Consider the following 23,499-nt stretch of genomic DNA (forward strand, 5'->3'; position numbering starts at 1 on the left):
CAGCCATCCTATTTTGACAAAGTCCACATGCAAAGGTCACTTGTCAGTGATTTGGCTGTCAGACCCTGATTAAAACACAGCTGCCCGCCACTAGCAACTGCTAAGCCTATGCAATCACTTCCTTATTTTCCCATAGATGCTTTTGAATGTCTTTGTTGTTAGTGTCTGGATCTCAAAAGGGGAAAAGAGAAAAATGAAATGGAGCGGCCACCAGCCTTTGAAATCTGATGGAAAATACTTCAGCCAGAGGCAGAAGGGCTTGCAGCAATGGGAAAAGGTGCAAAGACAATTGTCAGCCACCTGTGACTAGAAGCGCCACTCAGGCATCACAGCACAGATCCCCATGTTTCTAAGACGGAACATTTTGCCCATGATGGCTCCCACAAGCTGTGTGTAAATGGCCCCAGGCAATCACGATGGTCACATGACTGAAAGGTAAGGGATGGGTGGCTACCACTGTGCCAACAGTTGAAACTGATTAAAAATGGAGCACACACTTTCTGCTTAAGTTGCAGGCCTTTAGCCGTCTTCAAAGAGCCAAAGTAATTACATCAGGGAGATTCTGGCAAGTCAATTGTTGCACACCTGGGTGGCTTCTTACTCCTTCATCTCTTCAGAATCCTATTTTTTTTTAATGATTTTATTTGAGAGACAGCTACAGAGACCCAGAGAAAGGTCTTCCTTCTGTTGATTCACTCTTCAAATGGCTGCAATGGCCAGAACCACGCTGATCCGAAGCCAGGAGCTTTTTCCTGGTCTCCCATGTGGGTGCAGGGGCCCAAGGACTCGGGCCATCTTTTACTGCTTTCCCAGGCCACAGCAGAGAGCTGGAGTGGAAGAGGAATAGCCGGTACTAGAATCGGTGTCCATATAGGATGCCGGCACGGAAGGTGGAGGATTAACCTACTGTGCCACGGTGCCAGCCCCAGAATCCTCTTTTTTAAGCCACTAAGTCTTAGCAAAAGTTTCCATGCAGTCATAATAAATGACAACTATTTCTCATGAATCCATGGAAAATTTGCCTTGTGTTAATAAAAGAAATATTCTATGACAAATATATGTTAAACACACCAGGTGTGAACAGGGCTGGACACACACACACACTCCATCCCAGATGCCATTCTAGTGCACTCATTACTTCACTTGAGACAAGAATCAGTCTTCAAAGATCCAGGTAGGTATCTTTACCCATCCTTCAGCATTTTCTCTAGCCTCAAATTGCAAATGCTTAAAACTGCAATAGATTTTCCTGCTATTTAATTGCACATCGCCCATCCTATTGTTAAGGCATTTTCTCACAGGTTCCCCTCTAATGACTTGTCAACCTGGACCCCGACATCGCACGCTGAATTTTTTGCTGAGATTCATTTCTGCTCTCGAGCACGTTCACTTCCTCACCATTAGGTGTGGTGTATTGGATGAGAATAATTTATTCATTTGAATGAAATTGATAAGTTTATTATTTAGCAAGCATATTTCAGAATGCCTTAGGCTCATCTGTCAATGCTTCTTGCTCCTTTAGCTCACGAAAAAAAGCAGCAAGGGTTTTATCCAAGTTACTTATTAGATCAGTCTTTTGAAGGGAAATGTAATTGGTTAAGAACTGTCTGCATTTTTCGTTTTACTGAGCAAGACACTTTTCTTGAATCAAAAACTTGATGTAACAGTTAATGGGAAATTCTTTCTCTGTCTCATTCTCATTTTGCAAAATATTCATACAGTTCTGTGTGATACACATATTTAATCAAAGACTAAAGCCCACATTCACTTACGGTGTCTCCAAATCTGCTCTAGGGATGAGACTTAATACTTTAAATAGATGTGCACACTATGGACCAGCGTTGTGGTACAGCAGGTTAGGCCACCACCTGCAACACTGGCATTCCATACGATATGCCTGCTGATATACTTGGGAAAGCAGCAGAGGAGGGCCCAAAGATTTTGCACCCTACACCCACATGGGAGACCTGGAAGATGCTCCTGTCTCCTGGAGCCATCTGGAGAGTGAACCAGTGGGTGAAAGGTATCTCTAACTCAGCCTTTCAAATAAATCCGTCTTTTAAGAAGTTTCCATTCTAATTTTACTGATAGCCATAGATGTTTATAAAGTCCTGCTATGTCATTTGTAGACAAAATAATGAAACAGAATTAATGTTCAAGAGGATTTTCTTTACCTGTTTTTTAATTACCCAAAATGGCAGGGTCAAGAAGGGACAAAATGGTCTTAGGAAACTAGATTCTATTGCATTGCTTGGATTGGATCTAAAGCAGCATAGAATTATTCTTCCAGGTTTCTCATAGGAAAAAATTGTATACTGTTCAGTGGTTTTTACTTCCCTAGATGAGACATTGGAATAAGTAGCAGCATTTCATTGCCTAAGATAAACATGTAGGAAAGCTATTAGAATCAAGTAACTTACACTTTGTTGGATTCAATGGTCCAATATTACTGTCACAACCACATACATAAAAATTATCCAAAGTGATTAAAAGATGTGAAAGTAGGCATAGACATTCTATTCATTGTGTCTTTTAAACACTAGCAGGGACTTTGTGTATAGTCTGGTATTTGTGTACATGTTTATTAGGTTAAGTAAAGACCACAGAAGTCTGTTTCCTGTCTGCAAAAAATTGCCTAAAAATGAGAAAACCTTGTGCCCCTGGTGTGATTGAAAACTCTCCAGTCCACTGCAGGATGCTTCTTTCATGTAATTATAGAGCTAGGAATATAGGCCATTATCCATGACAGCATATTCATCTGCTTCTTCTGTCCCTTTAAAAGTAGACTAGTTTGAACTTCTTATCCGAACCCACCTTCATTTTTAACAGCGTCCAATCTTTCTTCTGTCGTGATACAGCCATGGACTTAAGAAACCTGTGAACACAATGGAATTGCTAGAACATTTGCATTCAAGATGAACTAAAATTTAAGTAGCTAAACACTGGCGTGTGCACTTACGAAATGTGTCTTTGTGTTTGCTTTTGGTTTAAACTAGGTTTCCCTGATTTCAGGTTTTCTTCCCTATTCTAGACCATGGAAGGAATTTCCAAGATGTATTTATTATGCAATTAATCTGATGCTTTCTAGTCATTGTGATACAATCTCTGAAGTGCCCTGTGCTGTTTTCCAGCGAGCTTTGGAACCAAGAGTCAAAGGATGCGTAGGAACTACTGTCAAATTGTCAAATTTTATTAACTTCTTATTTTATAAAGATGTATTTATTTATTTGAAAGGTAGAGTTAGAGAGGCAGAGGGAGAGAGAGAAGAGAGGGGGATAGAAGGGAGGAGGGGGGGAGAAGGAGGGGGGAGAAGGAGAGGGAGAGGGGAGAAGGAGAGGGAGGGGGGAGAAGGAGAGGGAGGGGGGAGAAGGAGAGGGAGGGGGGAGAAGGAGAGGGAGGGGGGAGAAGGAGAGGGAGGGGGGAGAAGGAGAGGGAGGGGGGAGAAGGAGAGGGAGGGGGGAGAAGGAGAGGGGAGGGGGAGAAAGAGAGGGGAGGGGGGGAGAAGGGGGAGGAGGAGGAGTGGGGAGGGGGGGAGAAGGAGGGGGGAGAAGGAGTGGGGAGGGGGGAGAAGGAGTGGGGAGGGGGGAGAAGGAGTGGGGAGGGGGGAGAAGAGAGAGAGAGAGACACAAAGAAAGTGTCTTCTATTGGCTGGGTCACTTCCCAGATGACTGCAATGGCTGGAGTTGGGCCACTCCGAAGCCAGGAGCCAGGAGCTTCTTCCAGGTTTCCCACACAGGTACAGGGGCCCAAGGACTTGTGCCACCTTCAACTGCTTTTCCAGGCCATAGCAGAGAGCTGGATTGGAAGTGGAGCAGCCAGGACTAGAACAGGTGCCCATATGGGATGCTGGCACTGTAGTGGCGGCTTTACCTGCTATGCCACAGCACCGACCCCAAATTTTCTTAGTTTTACAAGGGCTTTTATACTTGTACAATTATAGTATCCTTTATCCAGGGATTAGTACTAGGAAAACAAAATTAGTTCAAGGAAATATACTTTTTGTTAAAGGAGATAATATTTGTGTTTTATATAATCTGAAGGAAAAATTTCTATTAAATAGGTGGCCAAACTATTTGCCTTCAAGGACAGATATAGCCTGCAGCTGCATAAGACAGGAGGTTGTGGTATCCAGCCAAGGAACATTCTCAGATTAGCACATGATACATGGTGACTTTTGCCCCCGTTCCCTCTAGTCTCCTTCAGGCTTCTCACACACCTCTCAGATTCAACCCAGCCCGGTCTCCACAGTGCCCCTAATTTTCTTTCATCTTCTTTATGCCATGCTACAAAATATCTTCTACTGTGATCGATAATATATGACCCAATCTACTGGTAAAGGTACCTGTTCATGCAATAAGTGCATGTAGATTTGGGAGATAATTAGTTGTCTTTACAGTCATCATTATCTTCCTTTCAAGAACTAATGATATCTTTCTCAGACCGCTCCAGCAAGTCTTTGCAATACTTTCTTCGCATAGCGATAAGCAGCACTGACATTACTATCATCACAATTTTTTTATGTCTACTAGATGGTAAGGCATCGCTCTAGAGGCTGCATAGATTGTTCCCTTAATTCTTAGGGAGAAGATGTGGGCCCCATTTCACATGTAGAAAAATTGGAGTCATGTGCACAGTAGAAACAGGAAACTTACTGGGATCTGACAGATGTGTATTGATTCTCTGCCACTTAGATGCTGCATTATGACTGTACAGTTAGTTGGATCTCTATTACTCTAATAGAAGATAAACATTTTTTGAGTGCATGAATAAAAATGAAAAACAAAATGCTGAACACTTTTTCCATTCTGGTGACTCAATTATTATAAAAATATCTGAAGGTAAAGCCAACCAGATGAAATTTACCTTCTGATTTTTTCCCTTTGAGTTTTTAACAGTCATTTTCATTGATATCCTGGGTATTTTAAATAAGGAATAAATTTTAAATATCTAAATACACATATGTACTTAAACTCTAAACTGCCTAAAATTTGACTTTCGTCCTCATCTTAAACCTTTCTAAAGAAATTTAATGGATTAGTCAAGAGTTTTGCTCATTTTACTTTACATTATTTTATTATTGAAGAAACCCTAAAATAGTAACTGGATTGAGGTTGATCTAAAGTCATTCTGTCTCTTGTCATCTCTCCTTTGTAAATAACATTGTTAGCTTTCTCACTAACACCTTTAAACCAAGACATTTAACTGACAGTAATCCAAAAAACAATACAAAAGGACATGGGGAAGTATACAAGGGAATGTTTAAACCTCAGCTATGAAAAGACAATGTGCATATCCAATACCCAGGGATTAGTGGAAGTCATCAGTCCAGATGCGAAATGCTCATTGGTAAGCTATTAAAGTCTTCATCTGGTCCAGGATACAAGAGATCTTTGAAGCTTCCTCTGGGAGGAAGCATACAGAATAAAATATCACCTCTGTTCTTGCACAGAAAAGTGGCTGGAACTTCTTAACCTTCCAATTTAGCCAGATGTCTGTGATATCCTCATCCAGAAAGAAGAGCTGTCTATTGATGTGTGATAAACAGCTCACTCCAAACAGTCTTCTCTTTTCATCCTCTGTGCTCAGGTGATCATAGTAATCCTGGGAGAGCATTACTGTGGGCTTAGGGTCTATCTTTTTCTTCAGAAAACTTCAAAGTGAAACTATCATTAAACCTGAGTGGCAGTCATTTCCCAAAAAGTATAGTATATGAGTTCTAACTGTCTAAATGGCAAGGGGTTTGGCCACTCAGACTTCTAAACCTGGATTCTGAACCCATACATTGTCATACCAATCATGTGGGCAGATTTAATACGAGGAAGTCCCGTGGGGGAGAGATTTTCCCAAATCATAGAGTGTGTTCATTCAAAAATACTCAGCATGTCTGTGGAATGCCTACTGCATGAAACGGGGCCCCGGGCCAAGTTGCTCTCTAAAAAGTGCTCTGGAAAAGAAAATGCTTCCAGAGGGGATAAAACCACGGTCATTAGCAAGTTAGCAGCTCTGGCTGTAAAGGATAGAAATGTGGTTTCACACTCAAGTTTTCCAATTGGAATTAAGTGCTAGGAAAGGCTTGGATATCAAAGACACAGCTAATTCCACACCCTACCATCAGGCACAGAACGCTTAATTGGAAAAGACTTTGCTAGGGACATGATTCACCCTAGTTTTAAGTGTCTCAAAGAGGCATGCTCACAATTTCTCAGCGAGTTCCAAATCCATGGTTTTTCAGAAATGATTCTCCTCCTGTTTCTTTGAATTTTAAAGAGAATGTTTTCCTTTTCCTCTGCGAACCCTCCTTCTCCAGTTATTTCCTCAGCAAGCAATGCTTATTCTATCTCACAATTATTTGCATGGAACTGGTTTAAAAGTTGATGCCTGAACAATTCTCTTGAGTTGACCAAGTCCCTTCCCTCCCTAGGAGGGAAATTTGATAATTATCTCAGATTTATTGAAATCTCTGCCTTTTAAAAAAAATCAAAAACAAGTCAAAGTATATTTGCAGGTAAAGCACAAGGCTCAGCGAGCCTTTTTTAAATAATCCGGAGTGTCTCCTTAATTACTAGATCTCTAAAGGATTTCATCATTCAAATCTAGGGAAATGAAGGCACCAAGATTCTTTGCCCTTGAGTCATTATCTGTTTTCTTTTGTCATCAAAACAAACAATATTTTCTGTTTTCTTTCATCACCCACATACCTTTGGCCAACTGCGCTTCATATCCTTAGTCTCTCCTGATCAATGTAACTTGAATTTTTTAAGTCGCCTTGTATTATGAACATGCATCAGTGTGTGGTTGATGTGCATGCCCTTCACTCCACACAAATCCATTTTTAACACATGAATTACATCATTACCTCTGTAAAGACAAAGCAGAGCACACATCTGCATCTCTTCCTCTGTCCCTCTCTCCTCCTCCCACCGTGTTCCACGGAGCCTAGATTATTAAACACATTGTGATTACACCGAGGAAAAGGTGGTGGCACAATTGGAAGAAATTGTAAAATACTAATAAAACCTTCCATTCTCTTTTCTAGTTTCCTAATCTAAACTATCTTCCTATCAATCATTCTTATTGTTCCCCTCAGCTCCTTTCATTTCAATTATATTCTTCCCCTAAGAAAATGAACAAACCAATGTCAATTTTCATGTGGCAATCTCATGCATTTCCATAGCTTTATTTACTATGCATGCAAGTGACACCCAGCACATTCCATCAATCACAGAGGTAAATTCCCATGAGCCCCCAGATGCCTCGATTTATTATGCCTGGACTATTCCCTTTCAGAGATTTATAAAAGAAAGGGTGTTTCAGAGGAGCCTAACAATCCTTGCACTGAAGTCCACTCAATCATTCACACAGTCCAAGGAATCCCATTTGTGAAGTTTCCTGATGCATAGAATAATGCAGAGAGAAATAAAACTCACACAGTACTTGCACTAGTGGAAAGGCTATGGATTATATTGATTAGAACCCAAGCTTTGAATTCAGTCAGTCCGGGTTCAAATTCTAGCTGAGTGACTATTGGCTTTATGATTTTGGACAGTTTCTCCATCTGTTTCTATATGTATAAAAAGAGGAAGTAAGAATACTTGGGAGGACTGCTGAGAAAAATCAAATGAGAACGTATTTGTAAGACCTGGTGAGATGTCTAGAACAGTTTGCATGTTCCTAAGACTCATGCAAAACAGTTATTCTCATTTTAAGAAGGCTGGATTCTAGGAACATTTTTCTGGTTGTCTCATCTACCAAAATATACCCATTGAACCTGATAGAGAATAACATTATCAGACATCAGCAAGCCTATCCTGCCACCTGCAGCGTTATCAATGGGTCGGAGAGTATTTGCATGGCAAGCTGAATTTGGCAAGATTGAAAGCAATATACAGGCCAGAGACGCGGCTCACTTGGCTAATCATCTGCCTGCAGCGCCAGCACCCTGGGTTCTAGTCCTGGTTGGGGTGCCAGATTCTGTTCCGGTTGCTCCTCTTCCAGTCCACCTCTCTGCTGTGGCCTGGGAAGGCAGTGGAGGAAGGCCCAAGTGCTTGGGCCCTGCACCTGCATAGGAGACCAGGAAGAAGCACCTGGTTTTGGATGGGCACAGTGTGCCAGCCGTAGTGGCCACTTGGGGGGTGAAACTGAACCAATGGAAAAGGAAGACCTTTCTGTCTCACTCTGCCTGTCAAAAAAAAAAAAAAAAAAAAAAAAAAAAAAAAGCAATATACACCCTGAGGGATGGGCTTTATATCAATTAGTATAAATATCAAAGTAATACTTGATTTTAAATTCAATTTAAAAATTTCAAATTAATTCTCAGTTCAGTTGCATAATAATATTAACAGTTAATATTAATTGTGTCATTTCTCTGTGTCAGGAACTAGAGTCCTAGTACAACTATTTCGTAAATTAGAGGAGTATTCTGTGAAGTCCCTGGGACAATAATCCTTGAGTAGGCAATAATTAGCATACATAATTTCTCTTCGAATTAATCAAAATTCCAATCAAGTTACTCCTTTTACTTTGGATATGCCAACATCTGGCAGCTACTTTGACATCTATGTCTCACCAAGCCATTTATAACTCCCTGATTTTCCCTTTGCTCTGAAGGGTACATTTTCATGAGCTCTTCATCAATGTGGAAAGGGTTTAAAATTTAATGAATTCTTGCCATCAGATGAGAAATTTCTGGGACCAGCTATACTATTGTGATGGCCCCTTGTACCATCACCAGAACATTCCTTACCATCCACTTTTGTCTATGTGATGACAAAGCAGAGGAGATGTTGGACATTTAAAGCTGTTAACACTGAATGATACATCTACAAAGAATATCAATAAATTATCTAATGTGCTGCACAGGACTAAGAGCAGTCATTTCATCATAGGGAGATTGCCTAAAGGTCTTATTTCACATCCTGATGATGCTGTAGATCTAGATGCCAACATTTTAGAGTAATACATGAACTGCCAAACATTAACCAGAAATCATGGCCCAAGATACAGGTGGCAATCTATCATGGTAAATGTCACCACAGGGATGATCTTAAAAGCCTAAACACAAAAAAGACCAGACACAAAGCTTATCCAATTGGACTTCCCTCTCTAGAGAATTGTAAATTCAGATTGTAATTGGATGACCTCTGCTCTTGATAAATTCTCCCCAGATTTTCTAGCCCTGGGTGGTATTGTTTATGACCCTGCATGATTACACATCAAATCCCCTTACAACAGAGGCAATCTTTGCATGGCAAGAAGCTTTCCGGGTTCTAAATGATAGCTCATGTATTTCTAGCTACATCAAACTGATCCAGTCACAAAGCGACACCAAGAATGGTAAACAATACACCCTTGGAGTCAGTATTAGAAAAATGTAACATGCTTTTTCAGGTGTATTCTTTGAAAATTATCCTTCCAACAAAAAAACTAATCAGAAGGCCACAAGCTGAATAGATCAGCTTCCTTTTTAGCTCTACTGTGTGTAGAAATCACACAATCATGTATTTTATTTGAAAGGCAGAGAGACAGAGTGGGAGAGATAGAGAGCTTCCATCTACTGGCTCACTCACTTCTCATGTGGTCCCATACTGCCAAGACTGTATGGAAAAGCCAGCAACATGAAACTCCATCTGTAATTCCCATATATGTGGCAAGGACCCAAGTACTTGGACTATCTTCCACTGACTCCCTGACACATTAGCAGGAAACTGGATTAAAAGTCGAAGAGCCAAGACTTGAGTGCACGCTATATGGGATGTGGGCCTCCCAAGCCGCAGGTAACCTGTTGTACTATAATGCCCTCCCCCTAATGATATTCTTAAAAAACACCAAACTTGGGGCTGGGGTAATGATACAGTGTTATGCCAGTCACAAGGCTGGCATCCCATAGTCAAGTGCCAGGTTGAATCCTGGCTGTGCTGCTTTTGATCCAGCTTCTTGCTACTGCCCCTGGGAAGGCAGTAGAAGATGGCTCAAATATTTATGCTCTTTATACCCATGTGGATGACAAGGATGGAGTTCTTGGCTCCTGCTTTAGTGTGGCCCATATCTGGTAGCTATTTGGGGAATGGGCCAGTAGATGGAAGATCAATCTCTCTCTGTCTCTAATATCTATTTCTTTCCCCCTCTTTCCCCATTGTTTTCCTTTTTCAAATAAACAAATGTTAAAAACAAATACAGGGCCAGTGCTGTGGCTCACTTGATTAATGCTCCGCCTGCGGTGCCAGCATCCCATATGGGCACCGGTTCTAGTCCTGGTTGCTCCTCTTCCAGTCCAGCTCTCTGCTGTGTCCCAGGAGGGCGGTGGAGGATGGCCCAAGTGCTTGGGCCCCTGGACCCACATGGAAGACCAGGAAGAAGCATCTGGCTCCTGGCTTTGGATCGGTGCAGTGCTGGCTGTAGCAGCCATTTGTGGAGTGAACCAACAGAAGGAAGACCTTTCTCTCTCTCTGTCTATAACTCTACCTATCAAATAAAAAATACATAAAATCTAAACACTCAACTGAAAAAAATTTTAGGACTCTTGTCCCAAAAATAAAGTCTAAATCATTGGTAGAATATTGACTTTCTAAATAACTCCTCCTCAACTTTCTAAGCTTATCTTCTACTGTCTTAGGTTACCTCCAAAATTCATCGTTACACCACAATAACATACACCTGCTGCCATTTCTCTCATGTCATACACTTCCACTTGTCTTTCTGCTTAATATGACTCACAGTCCTTCTCTGCATCAAGAATTCAAAATTATTCTTCAAACTCCAACCCAACTAAAACTAGAAGAGCAAGTTGCTTCTTCCTCTATCAGAGCACCAACCACCTTGTACTCTCTCTTGATCATGTCACCCACAATTAGCATTCTATTTCTAGCACCCTAAAGGTCATATGGCAGTCAGTGGACAACAACAACAAAATTTCTGTATGCATCATTCCCAGGGCTGCTGTGTACTCCTGCACAGCCCTATGGACAGCAATTCACATAGAAAGCGATGCAGATAGGAGCTTTGCAGTTGTGAAATATACTCCATGAACAACCGTAGGTAGAAATCTGTCAGTCATGCATGCAGAATTGGTCATATTCACCTTAAGTTTTAATAATTTCTGCTTCTCGTGTTCTCTTTCATCAGTTTTGGATTCCCGTTAAGATGAGCTGAAGTTTTGCTGTATTTGTAATTCCAAGATCTCCATAATTTGACATTTAAAAGTAATTTCTCACTAACACTCTGCTCCCACACAGATTGGCAGACAAACTCTGCTCAACTCAGTCCATCAGAACAAAGCTGATAGAAGATGCACTTGAACACCTGAATCCATGATCACCGAGCCATGAACATCAAAACATGGCCAATCTCAGACCAGTTCCTAGAACTTCTCCCAATCATGTCTCACACAGAGAAAATGATGTGGCCATTCAAAACCCCAGAGGATCAAAAAACAATATACTTCTACCATGTGCCATAAAGCAAGGTAGATTATTTTCAACTGTCTCCAGTGGCAGGCACAGGCAGCTCCTTTAACTCCTTGACTCATCCTTGGATTATCTCAATAGCCCATGCAGCCTCCCTGTTTCTTTCCTCTTTCTGCGCTCAGCCCTTCTCTCCATCACTGAGGGATCATCTCCCTAAATACAACTCATCATCATGTTTTTAATTAAAGTATGTCCTAGAAGTAAACAGCATTCAGTAATTCCTTACCATCAAAAGGCCTCAATTTCTTCATCAAATCCCTCCTCTTTGATTCATTCCACAGTAAATTTTTAGACATTTAATGGAAATCAGATGACACATGAGAGCCTGAGTGAATCAAGAAAAATACTGTAGTTCCTGGGTATATTTGGAGATGGGAGAAGGGGATGGCAGAATTGGGAAGTTAGTGGATGGGGGACTGGATGAGGGTCCTTACTTGCATAGGACATAGGGATAACAATGGAGACATGAAAATTTGGGATTGCAGAATATTAACATGGTCTCTAAACTATAATAAAGAGGGTACAGCAGTGGGATTGGATATTCTGAGGGGTAGAAATTGTACTTGGGAAGAGATTGAGATTTTTTTCCCTGAAGGCTACTAGTTTAGCTTTTTGATTGAGGAAATGTGTAATTATCAAATTACTTTCAGCAGGAAATGGCCCTTAGACAGGGTCATCTAGTTTTAATGTGGAAGCACAATGGAGCAGTGAGGGAAATCCATAGGAGATTATTACAATGAATGATGGTTAACTCTGACAACCTGGGTAGGCCATGGAGTTTCCAGGTATTTGTCCCAACACTATTCTGGGTGCTTATACAGTGTTTTGAATGAGATTAACAATTGAATTGTTGGTTCTTGAGGACTTTGGGACAGAAGATTTCTCTTCCAAATGCGGTACACATCATCCCACCAGTTGAAGGCTCTAGTAGCACAAAAATATTGACTTCCCTACCAGCCAACCCTACAGATTTTGATGGTCATGACCATAATTACACAAACTGATTACTTTTAATAAGTCCCTTCATATAGATATGAATTGCTATTGTCCTATTTCTCTGGAGAAGGCTAACAGACTGTGTACTCAGAGTTGTTCATCTAGAACACAATACAAAGGATCAATCTTCTGAATTGGTAGGGTTTCTGAAATTAGCTATTTGATTTGATTTTAAGACACTAATGGCTCTATTTCAATGTTACAGAATACTGAAAGTCCAGAATGTGATCTGGAAATAGAGACATACAAGATTTGACCATTAGATACTCTTAACATTTAGGAATCTTACATCAGGGGGACCACGTACAGAACACTGACCAACATGTTTGTCAAACTACTGAGGATAATGAGTTTGCCTGGTTGCTGCTCATGTTAGGAAAAGAACAGATGGATCCCAGGGATAACATTTTCTAGGATGAACAGTTTCTATCTGTCTTCCCTGAAGGAGATCCTTATCTCTTGTAGCTGAAGGGCTAAGACCTTGCTAAAAAAAAGCCCAGGAACTCTTGTCAGTGGCTGAATTACCATTCAAATTGAATTTCCACTTTTATCTCATCATTCTATTGAGTTATGTGATTATTCTCCATCAGAACTTACAGTGGGAAGTGTTCCTGAATTGGGAAACCTAAGTAGGAATAATTGGATCTCAGACTGGCAAGGGTTAACTGTCAGCCATTCAAATGCAAAAGCAAAGTGGCCATGGTTACTGTAATGGACAGCAGAAATGTCAAGCCAATCATAGTATGATGTGCACACACACATTGGCTAATTAATCAGAGTATTCCTAGATATGAAATGGATGAGAAGTTTACTTGCTCTTTGTAAGCAGAAAAATTTGTCAAGTTAATAAAAATCTAGCCTCAGTCATGGAAACAGTCATGGCCCTCCAATGAATTCCCAGACTTGAGCTAGTTTATAGGCCCAGAATCCATCAGAAGGAAGTTAGCAGACTAATTTTGAGGATGGGAGGACCCCAGTGCACTGCTCAAAATTTATAGTGTTCATCTCTCTCCCAGCCTTCTCCTAATAAATCCATTGCTTTTGACCAGGGTATCTATGCTGGGAAAAAGGAAATCAAATCTTTCAAGACTATTGGCTACTGGCTGGAAAGAGACACTAATTCCAGGAGATCAAACAATTACTCACTGCTGCCCCCCCCCCCCCCAAGTCAGAGTAGGAGCTTATGAAGCTCACATAATCAAGGGAATTTTAGTTTGGGTCTAACAGTGGGCCTAAGTTCAAGATTAGGGGTATAAACAAAGCCAATGCTAATGTATGAAGTGCTGTCATTCAGGAAGATCCAGGAACTTACAGGTAAATTACACTCCGCAGCTCTCTCCAGTAACTAGCTCAGTATTTTTTAAAATTTTTTATTTAGTAAATAAATTTTCAAAGTACAGTTAATGGATTACAATGGCTTCCCCCTCCCATAATTTCCCTCCCACTCACACCCCTCCCATCTCCCACCCCCTCTCCCATTCTATTCACATCAAGATTCATTTTCAATTATCTTTATATACAGAAGATCAATTCAGTATATATTAAGTAAAGATTTCATCAGTTTGCACCCACACAGAAACACAAAGTGTAAAATGCTGTTTCAGTACTAGTTATAGCATTACTTCACATTGGACAACACACTAAGGACAGATCCCACATGAGAAGTAAGTACACAGTGACTCCTGTTGTTGACTTAACAATTTGACACTCTTGTTTATGGCGTCAGTAATCTCCCTAGGCTCTAGTCATGAGTTGCCAAGGCTATGGAAGCCTTTGGAGTTTGCCAACTTTGATCTTATTCCGACAGGGTCATAGTCAAAGTGGAAGTTCTCTCCTCCCTTCAGAGAAAGGTACCTCCTTCTTTGATGGCCCTGTTCTTTCCATTGGGATCTCACTCTTAGAGATCTTCCATTTAGGTCTTTTTTTTTTTTTTTTTCCCCAGGGTGTCTTGGCTTTCCATGCCTAAAATACTCTCATGGGCTCTTCAGCCAGATCCGAATGCCTTAAGGGCTGATTCTGAGGCCAGAGTCTAGCTCAGTATTTTTAAGAGTGATCATAATGCAAATCCAAGTAGCTACTGATTTCCTAACAGTGGTAGACAAAACCTGATGGGACAGATCAGGTATAGACCAAGTTGTCCCAAAAAGAATTTCCATGGACTACAAGAGAACCTAATTATGTAAATCACTTGAGAGATTTTTCAACTGATGTTTGACAGGAACTGATCAGCAGTGGCCATTGAATAGAAAAAAATGAAGGAAAAAATAAAACTGGATCATTTCCTCAGCTAAATCCAGAGTTGAGTACAATGCCACTTGAACTTGAGTGCTGCCACGGCTGCCTGGGGGCTGCCACATGTATAGATTCACTGAGAAATAAACTAAAAAGAGCTGTTTCTGTTTGAATTAGTTTTTTACTTACTAAAGCTTGTAATGTTTCCCCAAGTGTTGATAAACAAACTTCCTTGGCAAGCAAAAAAAAAGTCACTCTATTTTCTAATCAAGGAGGATTAAAAGGCTGTGAAACTATATCCAATGCACAAATGTTGTAATTATGATAAATATTTGTTCTTTCTGTTTTCACTACAAACTCAAAAATCCTTGAGTCTGTGCTTGGCACATTCAGAAGATTACAGCCATCTGCTCAAAGACAAAGCTGTCAATTATAAAGCAATCTGGCTTTCCTTCCCATTCCATTTCCAGGTGAAATGTGGCCCAATTGAGGTAGGATCTCTTATTGTTACTGTTATTTAAATTAGAAAGTCCTTGGTATGGTACAGCCTGTAACTCTACTGTCAGGATCCTAAAAGAAACTCAAAAGTCTCTGAACTTAAGTTTGAAACTCAAGGTTAATCATGTCCTGTACATGTCATTTAACAACATAAAGCAGTCTAAATTCCATATCTGAGTTCTTCATTCAACATGTTCCCAAGATCAGAGTTTCATTCAACTAAGTATGCTTTAGGTTAAGCAGAGAAATTATGGCAAACAGAAACTAGATGGATACAAGGGTATTGCATTAGAGTTTTGATTCCCTAATAAGTACCTGAAAAAACCTGCTTCTGAAAGAAGGTTTACTTTGGCTCAGAGTTTTGGAAGCTCATAGTCCAAGATTGGGCAGCTTCCATTGCTTTGGACATCTGGAGAGCCTACAGGATGCCAGAGATTATATGGTAGGGCCTTCACTTGGCAAGCCAGGAAGCAAAGAGAGCCAGCCCCAATAGGACTGTAACCAACCCTGTCTCAGGAACTGTATTCCAAAGGAATTGCCAAGATGACCCTTGGGTCTCCCACTTGGTCCACTCTTAGACACCATAATTGGATTGAATTTCCACCCTGTAGTGAATTTTCAACAGTGCCACCATGAGGGCACTTTAACACATGTGTTTTTGTGGACACCTGCATGTTACAACCACAACACTCTACATCTGGTTCTTTAAAGTTTATATCCGTCTCGCAGTATAAAATGTCTTTGTTTTATCCAGAGTGCCAAAATGCTGATATTCCAGCTTTGCTCAAAAGTCTTATCTGAGATTGAAGGCCAACTCCTCCAGCTGCAGTCTATAATCAAAAATTAAGTTCTATAACTTAAGATATAATAGTGGGATAGGGATCAGGCATATATTTCCACTCAAGGGAAATAGAAAAAAATGATTGGAACAAAACAAGACTGTCGCTACCCCTCTTCACGGAGGAACGACACAGGACCCTGCACTGTTCTTTTGTCTGCTCAGCCCTTCCCGGGTTAGCTGCTGGTTCTTCCCGGGTTGTCTGCCGATCCCTCCACCTCTGTGGAGGGGCGGGCCCCCCTGCCAATTTCCCCGCTTCCGCGGGGGAGCGGCACACCGCCGGCCGGCTCTCTCGGGGGCTGCTCAGATGTTATCCGGATGTTCCTGGTGCATGTTGTCTCTCCTCCTTTATAGTCCTCTTCCACCAATCCCAACTCTGCTACCCACATGCCGAGTACGCTGCTCTCCTCCAATCAGGAGCAAGATCAGCTCCTGAAGCTTGTCAAGTTGGTGAGAGGCAGCTGTGTAGAAGTTGTTTACTCCTCTCCCAGCACCATATTGTGGGAGAGCAGATGCATAGAATAAGTCTTAATTCCAGTAACGTAGTCTAGTCCGAGTTGCTCCCTACACAAGACCAAGACTCACCATGGCCAATATCAAACCTGGAAACTTGACATCTGGTATCCAGGCCACACTCTGGTGGGGGCAGACTTTGCGAGTCCCAGGCCGCACTTCAGTTTTCATACATTCAAATCCCATCTCTGTAACTCCACTAGGCATCACCCCATTAGAGGCTCCAATCCCATGGCCCAGCCCCAGCCTGGCCTCCCAGGCCTTCTTGTAATATTCATAGACATCATCGTTACCCCATTAACTCCCACATTCTGAGGACTTGAAAATCCAGCCTTTCACGGATGATATCAAGTTTTGCTGCTAACACAGCTGCATCTGGGCCCACTTGAAACAGGGCTGCAGGGATTCCTAGGGTTTTGCATCATGCCAAAATCCAGCACCAGCCAGGGAGGAGAGGATCTTGCAAACAAATGCTTCTACGCCTCTGATCTGAGATGGGAGGAGAAGCTTTAAAGATCTCTGCTGGGCCTTTGGGGTCTTTCTCCAATTATATTATTTTTTTTAAGTGCTGGGCTCCCTTTAACTTGCACTAATCTCTTTAGAAAGGGATTTCTTTATCACTCTCTCTTGTCCCCAAAAGGTAGCCTTTTATTTCCTTCTTCCCTAGCCAGGTTGTGGATTTTCCAAATCTTTCTGCTCTACTTCCTTTTGCTCCTGATTCTCACTGCAAACCTTGCCAACAGCAACTAGGAACACCAATGCTCCAGCCTGAATATTTGCTGTCCTGCAATCTCCTCCACCCAATAAACAAGCCCACTGTCTTTAAGTTGAACCTTTCACAAAATCTCAACACATGGACAAACAAAATTTAGGTTTTTTGTTTGCTGCCACAGCATAACAATGGACTATCAGTCCAATTCCCAGTGGAATCCTTATCTCCATGTGAAAGCTCTTTAGCCTGGTCTTTGCTATCCACCAGCACTGGAATACGTTAGACAAGCCACTTAGGAAGGAAGTGAGCTTATTTGACTCACAGTTTTGGAAGGCAAATTCCAAGATCACGCAGACTCCAATGGTCCTGCTCTCTGGTGAGGCTGGAGGCTGTCGACGTGTGCACGTAGCAAACAGCACTGGACCATCCTGGAAGCAGAGGAAGGGGCAAGACCAAGTGCTTCTTTATAACCAACCCCCTACAGCTCTACCATCCAATAGTATGTTCCCAATAATCCAAGAACCTCCCACTTGGCCTTCCAATCACCATAATTGCATTGAGTTTCCATTCCTTTCTAATAGCACCATGCTGGGTCTTTAGGAGACACCCAAGCTAATAGCCAAATGATAGCAGGTGTCTTCCATTAGCTAGGGTGATAAACATTTAAGAGGGAGGCTTTGAGCTTTAAAAAAAAGGCTTAGTGAAACACAGAAAGCAAAATGTTCTATTTAATAACTTAGGATTCAGCAACTTTCAGGAGGGACACTTTGAAGCTACAGCATAAGCATTTTAATGGGAGAGGCAGTGGCCCCCAGACTAGGCTCATTACATACACAATGAAAGTGAAGTAGCCTTTATTTTGGCCAGATTCTAGGCCAGAAAATGCACCTTGCCTCCTTGAATTCTTCCTACATCTCTACTGGAAACTGTTATCTTGTATTTTGTTGTGAAATATTTAAATGGCCTTTTGACAAACTGTCCAGAAGGTCTTGAATTACTCAGCAGCTGTGACAAGTACTGATTTTGAAACAGATACCTAAGAGCAGAGGAGAAAACTTGGCTCATCCTGATCTGTGTACCTGTCAGGCCTGACTTTATCTCTGAGGGGCCACTAAAAGCAAATAATTAAGGCTCTGTTTCCATAATATTAATCATAGCATTTGAGAGTCCTTCCTCAAGGCAGTTAGTGGCCAGAGAAGTGAAACAATGAATTGTTTCAAATGTAGCTTATTCGTCAGTTCAGTTCAACATCCATAGCTTACACTTTTAATGTTGACCCAATTTTGGTCAAAATTCTATCCACTGACTCTCAAAGCAAAGGGAAAGGGAGAGGCAGAGAGGGAGGAAGAAAGACAATGTTTTCTAGGTGATGAGTCCAGTGGAATCCAATTCATAAGTTTATTAATGCTTTTTACTTGAATACTAAACTTCTTCTCTAAAATGATTCAGCTTAAAGCAAATCTGGTTCACACTGAGTAATCACTGAGAGGCATCTGGCTCTGCCCACGGACGCAGATTTGGCCTCGTGGCTCTGGAGGAAGGCTCGGCTGGACTTCAAGGTACCCCGAGCTTTCCAGCTGGCCGTGTCCTCCCTTATGGTGCTCCTTTAACACACCAGATTCACCAATGCCATCCTTGTAGGTTCTCTTTCTCCCTTGGCCTCTCTTACCCTGCCATCAACTTTTATAAGCTCTGGGTCTCATTCTGACAACTGAGTTAAAAGTTAACCTCACGGGAAGGAGCAGCTGACTGCTCTTACCACTTACTGCGGCAGTTCTCAGCTGCAATGTCATAAAATACAGCTAGGTCAAAATCAACAGCAAGGCTGATTATAATTAATTTGACACCCCTGCAGAGATCCCTCTCCTTAAGAGTTTCCAATTTCAGAATATTCAGACAAAATGAAACTTCCCTGAAAAAAATCTGTTACCTGCCCAACTGCAAAAAAATGGCATTAAGTAATCCCACAAATAAGTGTTGAACACTTTGGTATAAGGATTATTTTGAGCTAAAGACAACTGAGAATCAACAGGTGTGGCAGAGTTCTCTGCTCCTGCCTGACCTGCCCCAAAAGTGGGATGTGGATTTCCCTTTGTGAAGGTGTTGCCCTACCTCACTGAGATAATCCAGTCATCCCTGGAGATGGAGGAAGCACCAAGATGAGTTTGCATTAACAAACTTTACTACAATTACTTTAGTCTTCACTTTGTTCCTGCACATATTTCTTGGGCATTCCTCCATGATTTATTATTCCTTGAAGTCTCACCCCTTTTCCTATATTAAAATGCTCCAGAAAGCCCTTAGCCTGACTGCTTCTTTGAGTTGCACCAAAATGTTACTGAAAATTGGTAATTTTCTCCCATTCTTCTGTCTTTTGTTGCTTTATTTCACAGCCCCCCCTCCCCCAGCCCCGAGGTACTTAAGAGGATACAGGTATTTTTTATTCTTCCTGACAGTGTTCAGAAGTTTTGTCAATATTGTATAAATAAGGTTATATAGGAAGAAAGAAGGAGATTTGAGACTGTTTAGTAGATACAGTAGTATAGCCTAGATATAGTAAAGCTAATGTTAAGGAAAATTTTTCTTGGGGCTACAGATGGCAGTTCAGACTCAAGGAAATTTGTATTTGTACATCACTGAGCTGAATGGCCACAAGGAAAATGAAGATGACCAGTGGAATTTTCAGAGGTTATTAACACCCTGTGTGGTAACCCTGTTTGTGGGGAGCAATCCGGACTAGACTGAGTTACTGGAATTAAGACTTATTCTATGCATCTGCTCTCCCACAATATGGCACTGGGAGAGAAGTAAACAGCTTCTGCACAGCTGCCTCCAATTCAACCAATAAACTGTAGGACTTGCTCCTGATTGGAGGAGAGCAGCGTACTCGGCGTGTGGGCAGCCGAGTTGGGATTGGCAGAGGAGGACTATAAAGGAGGAGAGAGACGGCATGCACCAGGAACATCTAAGGGGAACATCTATCTGAAGGAACACCTGTGCAGCCCCCGAGAGAGCTGGCCGGCGGTGTGCCGCTCCCCTGCGGAAGTGGGGAATGTGGCCAGGGGGAACCGCCCTTCCACGGAGGTGGAAAGGACGGTAGCCAACCCGGGAAGAACCGGCAGCAAACCCGGGGAGGGCCGAGCAGACGAAAGAACAGCGCAGGGTCCTGTGTCGTTCCTCCACGAAGAGGGGGAGCGACATAATGGTGCCGTGACTCGGATAGCAAACTTAGGAGGGAAGAAACGGGAAGAACTGGGAAATTACCGGAGAGAGAGACTAGCAAACAGCCTAGGGAAAAGCCGGACGAAAAAGGTGCTGGAAGAAGCTATTGAAAGCCTAGGCATAGACTTGGATACGGACTACAGGGGGAAGCTGGGAGAAATCTCTAAGGTCGAAAGTGAAAGTGAAAGCTAGAACAAACAGACTCGGACGCGGACTGTGGGGAGAGGCCAGGAGAAATGAGGGAGGAATATCGTTGGAGGAAAGTTTGGGGAAACATACCGGGTAGAGAAAAATGTTAGGGAAATTGAAGCTGCGGGGGGCAGGTCAAGGCGGAAACGAAAGCCACTTTGGGATTCTCAAGTTAGCCCGGGAATAGGGGGCGAAAAGTTGAAACCAGAAGCTGAAATGTAAGCCAGATTGGGATCCGTCTGATTAGCCCGGGGAGCAAAGGACGGGAAGCCAAACCGTGGGGCGGAGACGTAAGCTGGGTTGAATTCGCCAGGCTAGCCCGGGGAACTTAGATTGAATGCTAATGGCGGAGACGCAAGCTACGCTGTATGACTCGCGGAAGCCGCCGCGTGCAGAGAGCACGGGGCGTGAATAGATAGGGAACGGGGCTGGCTCGAGGCCGTGGTTCAGACGCGAAAGGGTTAAGTGCGAGACTGCGGAGTGTGCGCGCAAAGCCGAGCCTCGCAGATGAGAGAGACGCGGGCTGAAGCGGCTCAGAGCCGGAAAGCCGCCGAGAAGCAGCCTCGGGGCGGGCACCGGAAAGCCGAAGGGATAAGAGAAACAGAAGTTTGGAAGTGGAATGAGAGAAATAGGAATGTTAGCAGACAGAAGTAAAATGGGAGAGATAGGAATGCCCGGAGATAGAGAAATAGAGAAGTAAGGCCTCCCCACAGCACGGCAATGAGAGGCTTGGATTCGGTCTGCCCGATTAAGTGAGGCGATGAGCACCTGCGGCGGCTAGCAGCTTATGCGCCGCAGGTCACCGAAGATAGGCACGAACCAACACTAATAAGTCTCCCCCACAATACGGCAATGAGAAAGCTTGGATTCGGTCTGCCTGATTAAGGCGGTAAGCGCAAGCAGGCGGCTCGACCAAAGTATGAGCCGCAGGTCACCGAACACAGGCACGCATCAGCGCCTAAAAACCTCCTCACAACATGGCGAAGAGAGGACCCGGATTCGGTTTGCCTGATTGATAGGACTTGTAAGAACCTGTGGCAACTCTAGCAAGTAAAGCAGAGTGTGTGCCGCGGGACACCGAAGACAGGCGCGTATCAACGCCAAAAAATAAAAAGAAAGGGGGATCTGTGGGGAGCAATCCGGACTAGACTGAGTTACTGGAATTAAGACTTATTCTATGCATCTGCTCTCCCACAATATGGCGCTGGGAGAGAAGTAAACAGCTTCTGCACAGCTGCCTCCAATTCAACCAATAAACTGTAGGACTTGCTCCTGATTGGAGGAGAGCAGCGTACTCGGCGTGTGGGCAGCCGAGTTGGGATTGGCAGAGGAGGACTATAAAGGAGGAGAGAGACGGCATGCACCAGGAACATCTAAGGGGAACATCTATCTGAAGGAACACCTGTGCAGCCCCCGAGAGAGCTGGCCGGCGGTGTGCCGCTCCCCTGCGGAAGTGGGGAATGTGGCCAGGGGGAACCGCCCTTCCACGGAGGTGGAAAGGACGGTAGCCAACCCGGGAAGAACCAGCAGCAAACCCGGGGAGGGCCGAGCAGACGAAAGAACAGCGCAGGGTCCTGTGTCGTTCCTCCACGAAGAGGGGGAGCGACACCTGTTTAATACTTTGTAAGATCTAATTTCCCATTCTTCCTTATTATAACTCATAATTTGTTCTCAGGTCTGATTCTATGCTGGGTAGCACTGATTAATGGACAGCACCAGGAGTGTCTATGCTGACTCAGTTGTCATCAGTGAGAGAGGCCTCCAGGCAGGGCTTGATGCTATTATTTTCTTTATAAAAAGGCATCGACTCATCTAGCATGAAATTGTTGCTGTTTATCTTTCCTTCCTACTGGAATGAGGATGAAATATCTGCATTATAGCAACCATTTCATGCCCATGAAGACACAACCATTTAATGACCATGAAGTTGGAAGACACCAACTAAGGATGGTGGATGAGGAGGTGGAAGAAGCGAACTTCTGTGATGGCCTGCTAGAGCAATCATATCATTTTTGGGCTACCCACTTCTGGAATTCATGTTACATGAGAGAAATCTCTATTTGTTTCATCCATAATCAGAGTTTATGTTTCATGCAGCCATCATGATTCTCTGTGACATAAGCTGCTTCTGCCTATATTAATATTGATCAGACAAGTCTAGATTAGGGAAAAAATGCTTGAAAGTTCTGATTTTTAAAGCTTTGAATGGCCAGGTCACATTTCTTTTCACAAATGTGTACTGGATAAGCAATTTAAATTTCTCTTTGTAACTAGATATTTATAAACTTAAAAAATAGAGAAAAAGATTCACAGACATTTTGGCTCTTCCTTTTCTGTAATTTTCAAAGAATTAGCATGAGACATTTATTTCTGTTTATGAAAATTAAAACGTATTGAGTAATATTTCTATACTAATGATTCACTCCCTCCTTACTTGTCTGCCAAAACTCTCTTCTTGTGAGAGAAATAAGGAACTCTGGGTAAAACTCTTGAAATTAGGCACAGGAAGGGACACAAGGATTCTGTGCTGTTTGGCCATTTCCCTTGGTATATTTTTACCGGGAAATCTTTCTGAACTGCTGCAATAACAGAAGTGGCTGTGGGTAGTTCTGTGAATGAACACACTTCCATTGTAACTATCCTTTCTGAAAATGCAAAGTCTTGGCTGGCGCCGCGGCTCACTAGGCTAATCCTCCGCCTTGCGGCACCAGCACACCGGGTTCTAGTCCCGGTCGGGGTGCCGGATTCTGTTCCGGTTGCCCCTTTTCCAGGCCAGCTCTCTGCTGTGGCCAGGGAGTGCAGTGGAGGATGGCCCAAGTCCTTGGGCCCTGCACCCC

General features: G+C 42.7%; 1 long non-coding RNA gene across 10 annotated transcripts in view; it reads right to left on the reverse strand.

Moving 5' to 3' along the window:
• Positions 1-17,782, reverse strand: part of LOC149120124 (uncharacterized) — a 112,228-nt gene extending 94,446 nt beyond the window's left edge. For 3 of the 10 annotated variants that reach the window (XR_016226649.1, XR_016226651.1, XR_016226647.1), the window contains exons 1-3: positions 17,574-17,758; positions 6,699-6,858; positions 2,815-2,875 (exon numbers count right to left, since the gene is read on the reverse strand). This is a non-coding gene — a long non-coding RNA (uncharacterized LOC149120124). Of the gene's footprint in view, positions 1-671; positions 828-2,568; positions 2,876-6,698; positions 6,859-17,573 lie in introns of those variants that run through there. The other 7 variants (XR_016226643.1, XR_016226646.1, XR_016226650.1 and 4 more) reach the window with 6 other exon arrangements.
• Positions 17,783-23,499: the final 5,717 nt, after the last annotated feature.

This window comes from Oryctolagus cuniculus, chromosome 20, assembly GCF_051225735.1.
Source record: "Oryctolagus cuniculus isolate XC-2025 breed Fujian yellow rabbit chromosome 20, ASM5122573v1, whole genome shotgun sequence".
Taxonomy (NCBI): Eukaryota; Metazoa; Chordata; class Mammalia; order Lagomorpha; family Leporidae; genus Oryctolagus; species Oryctolagus cuniculus.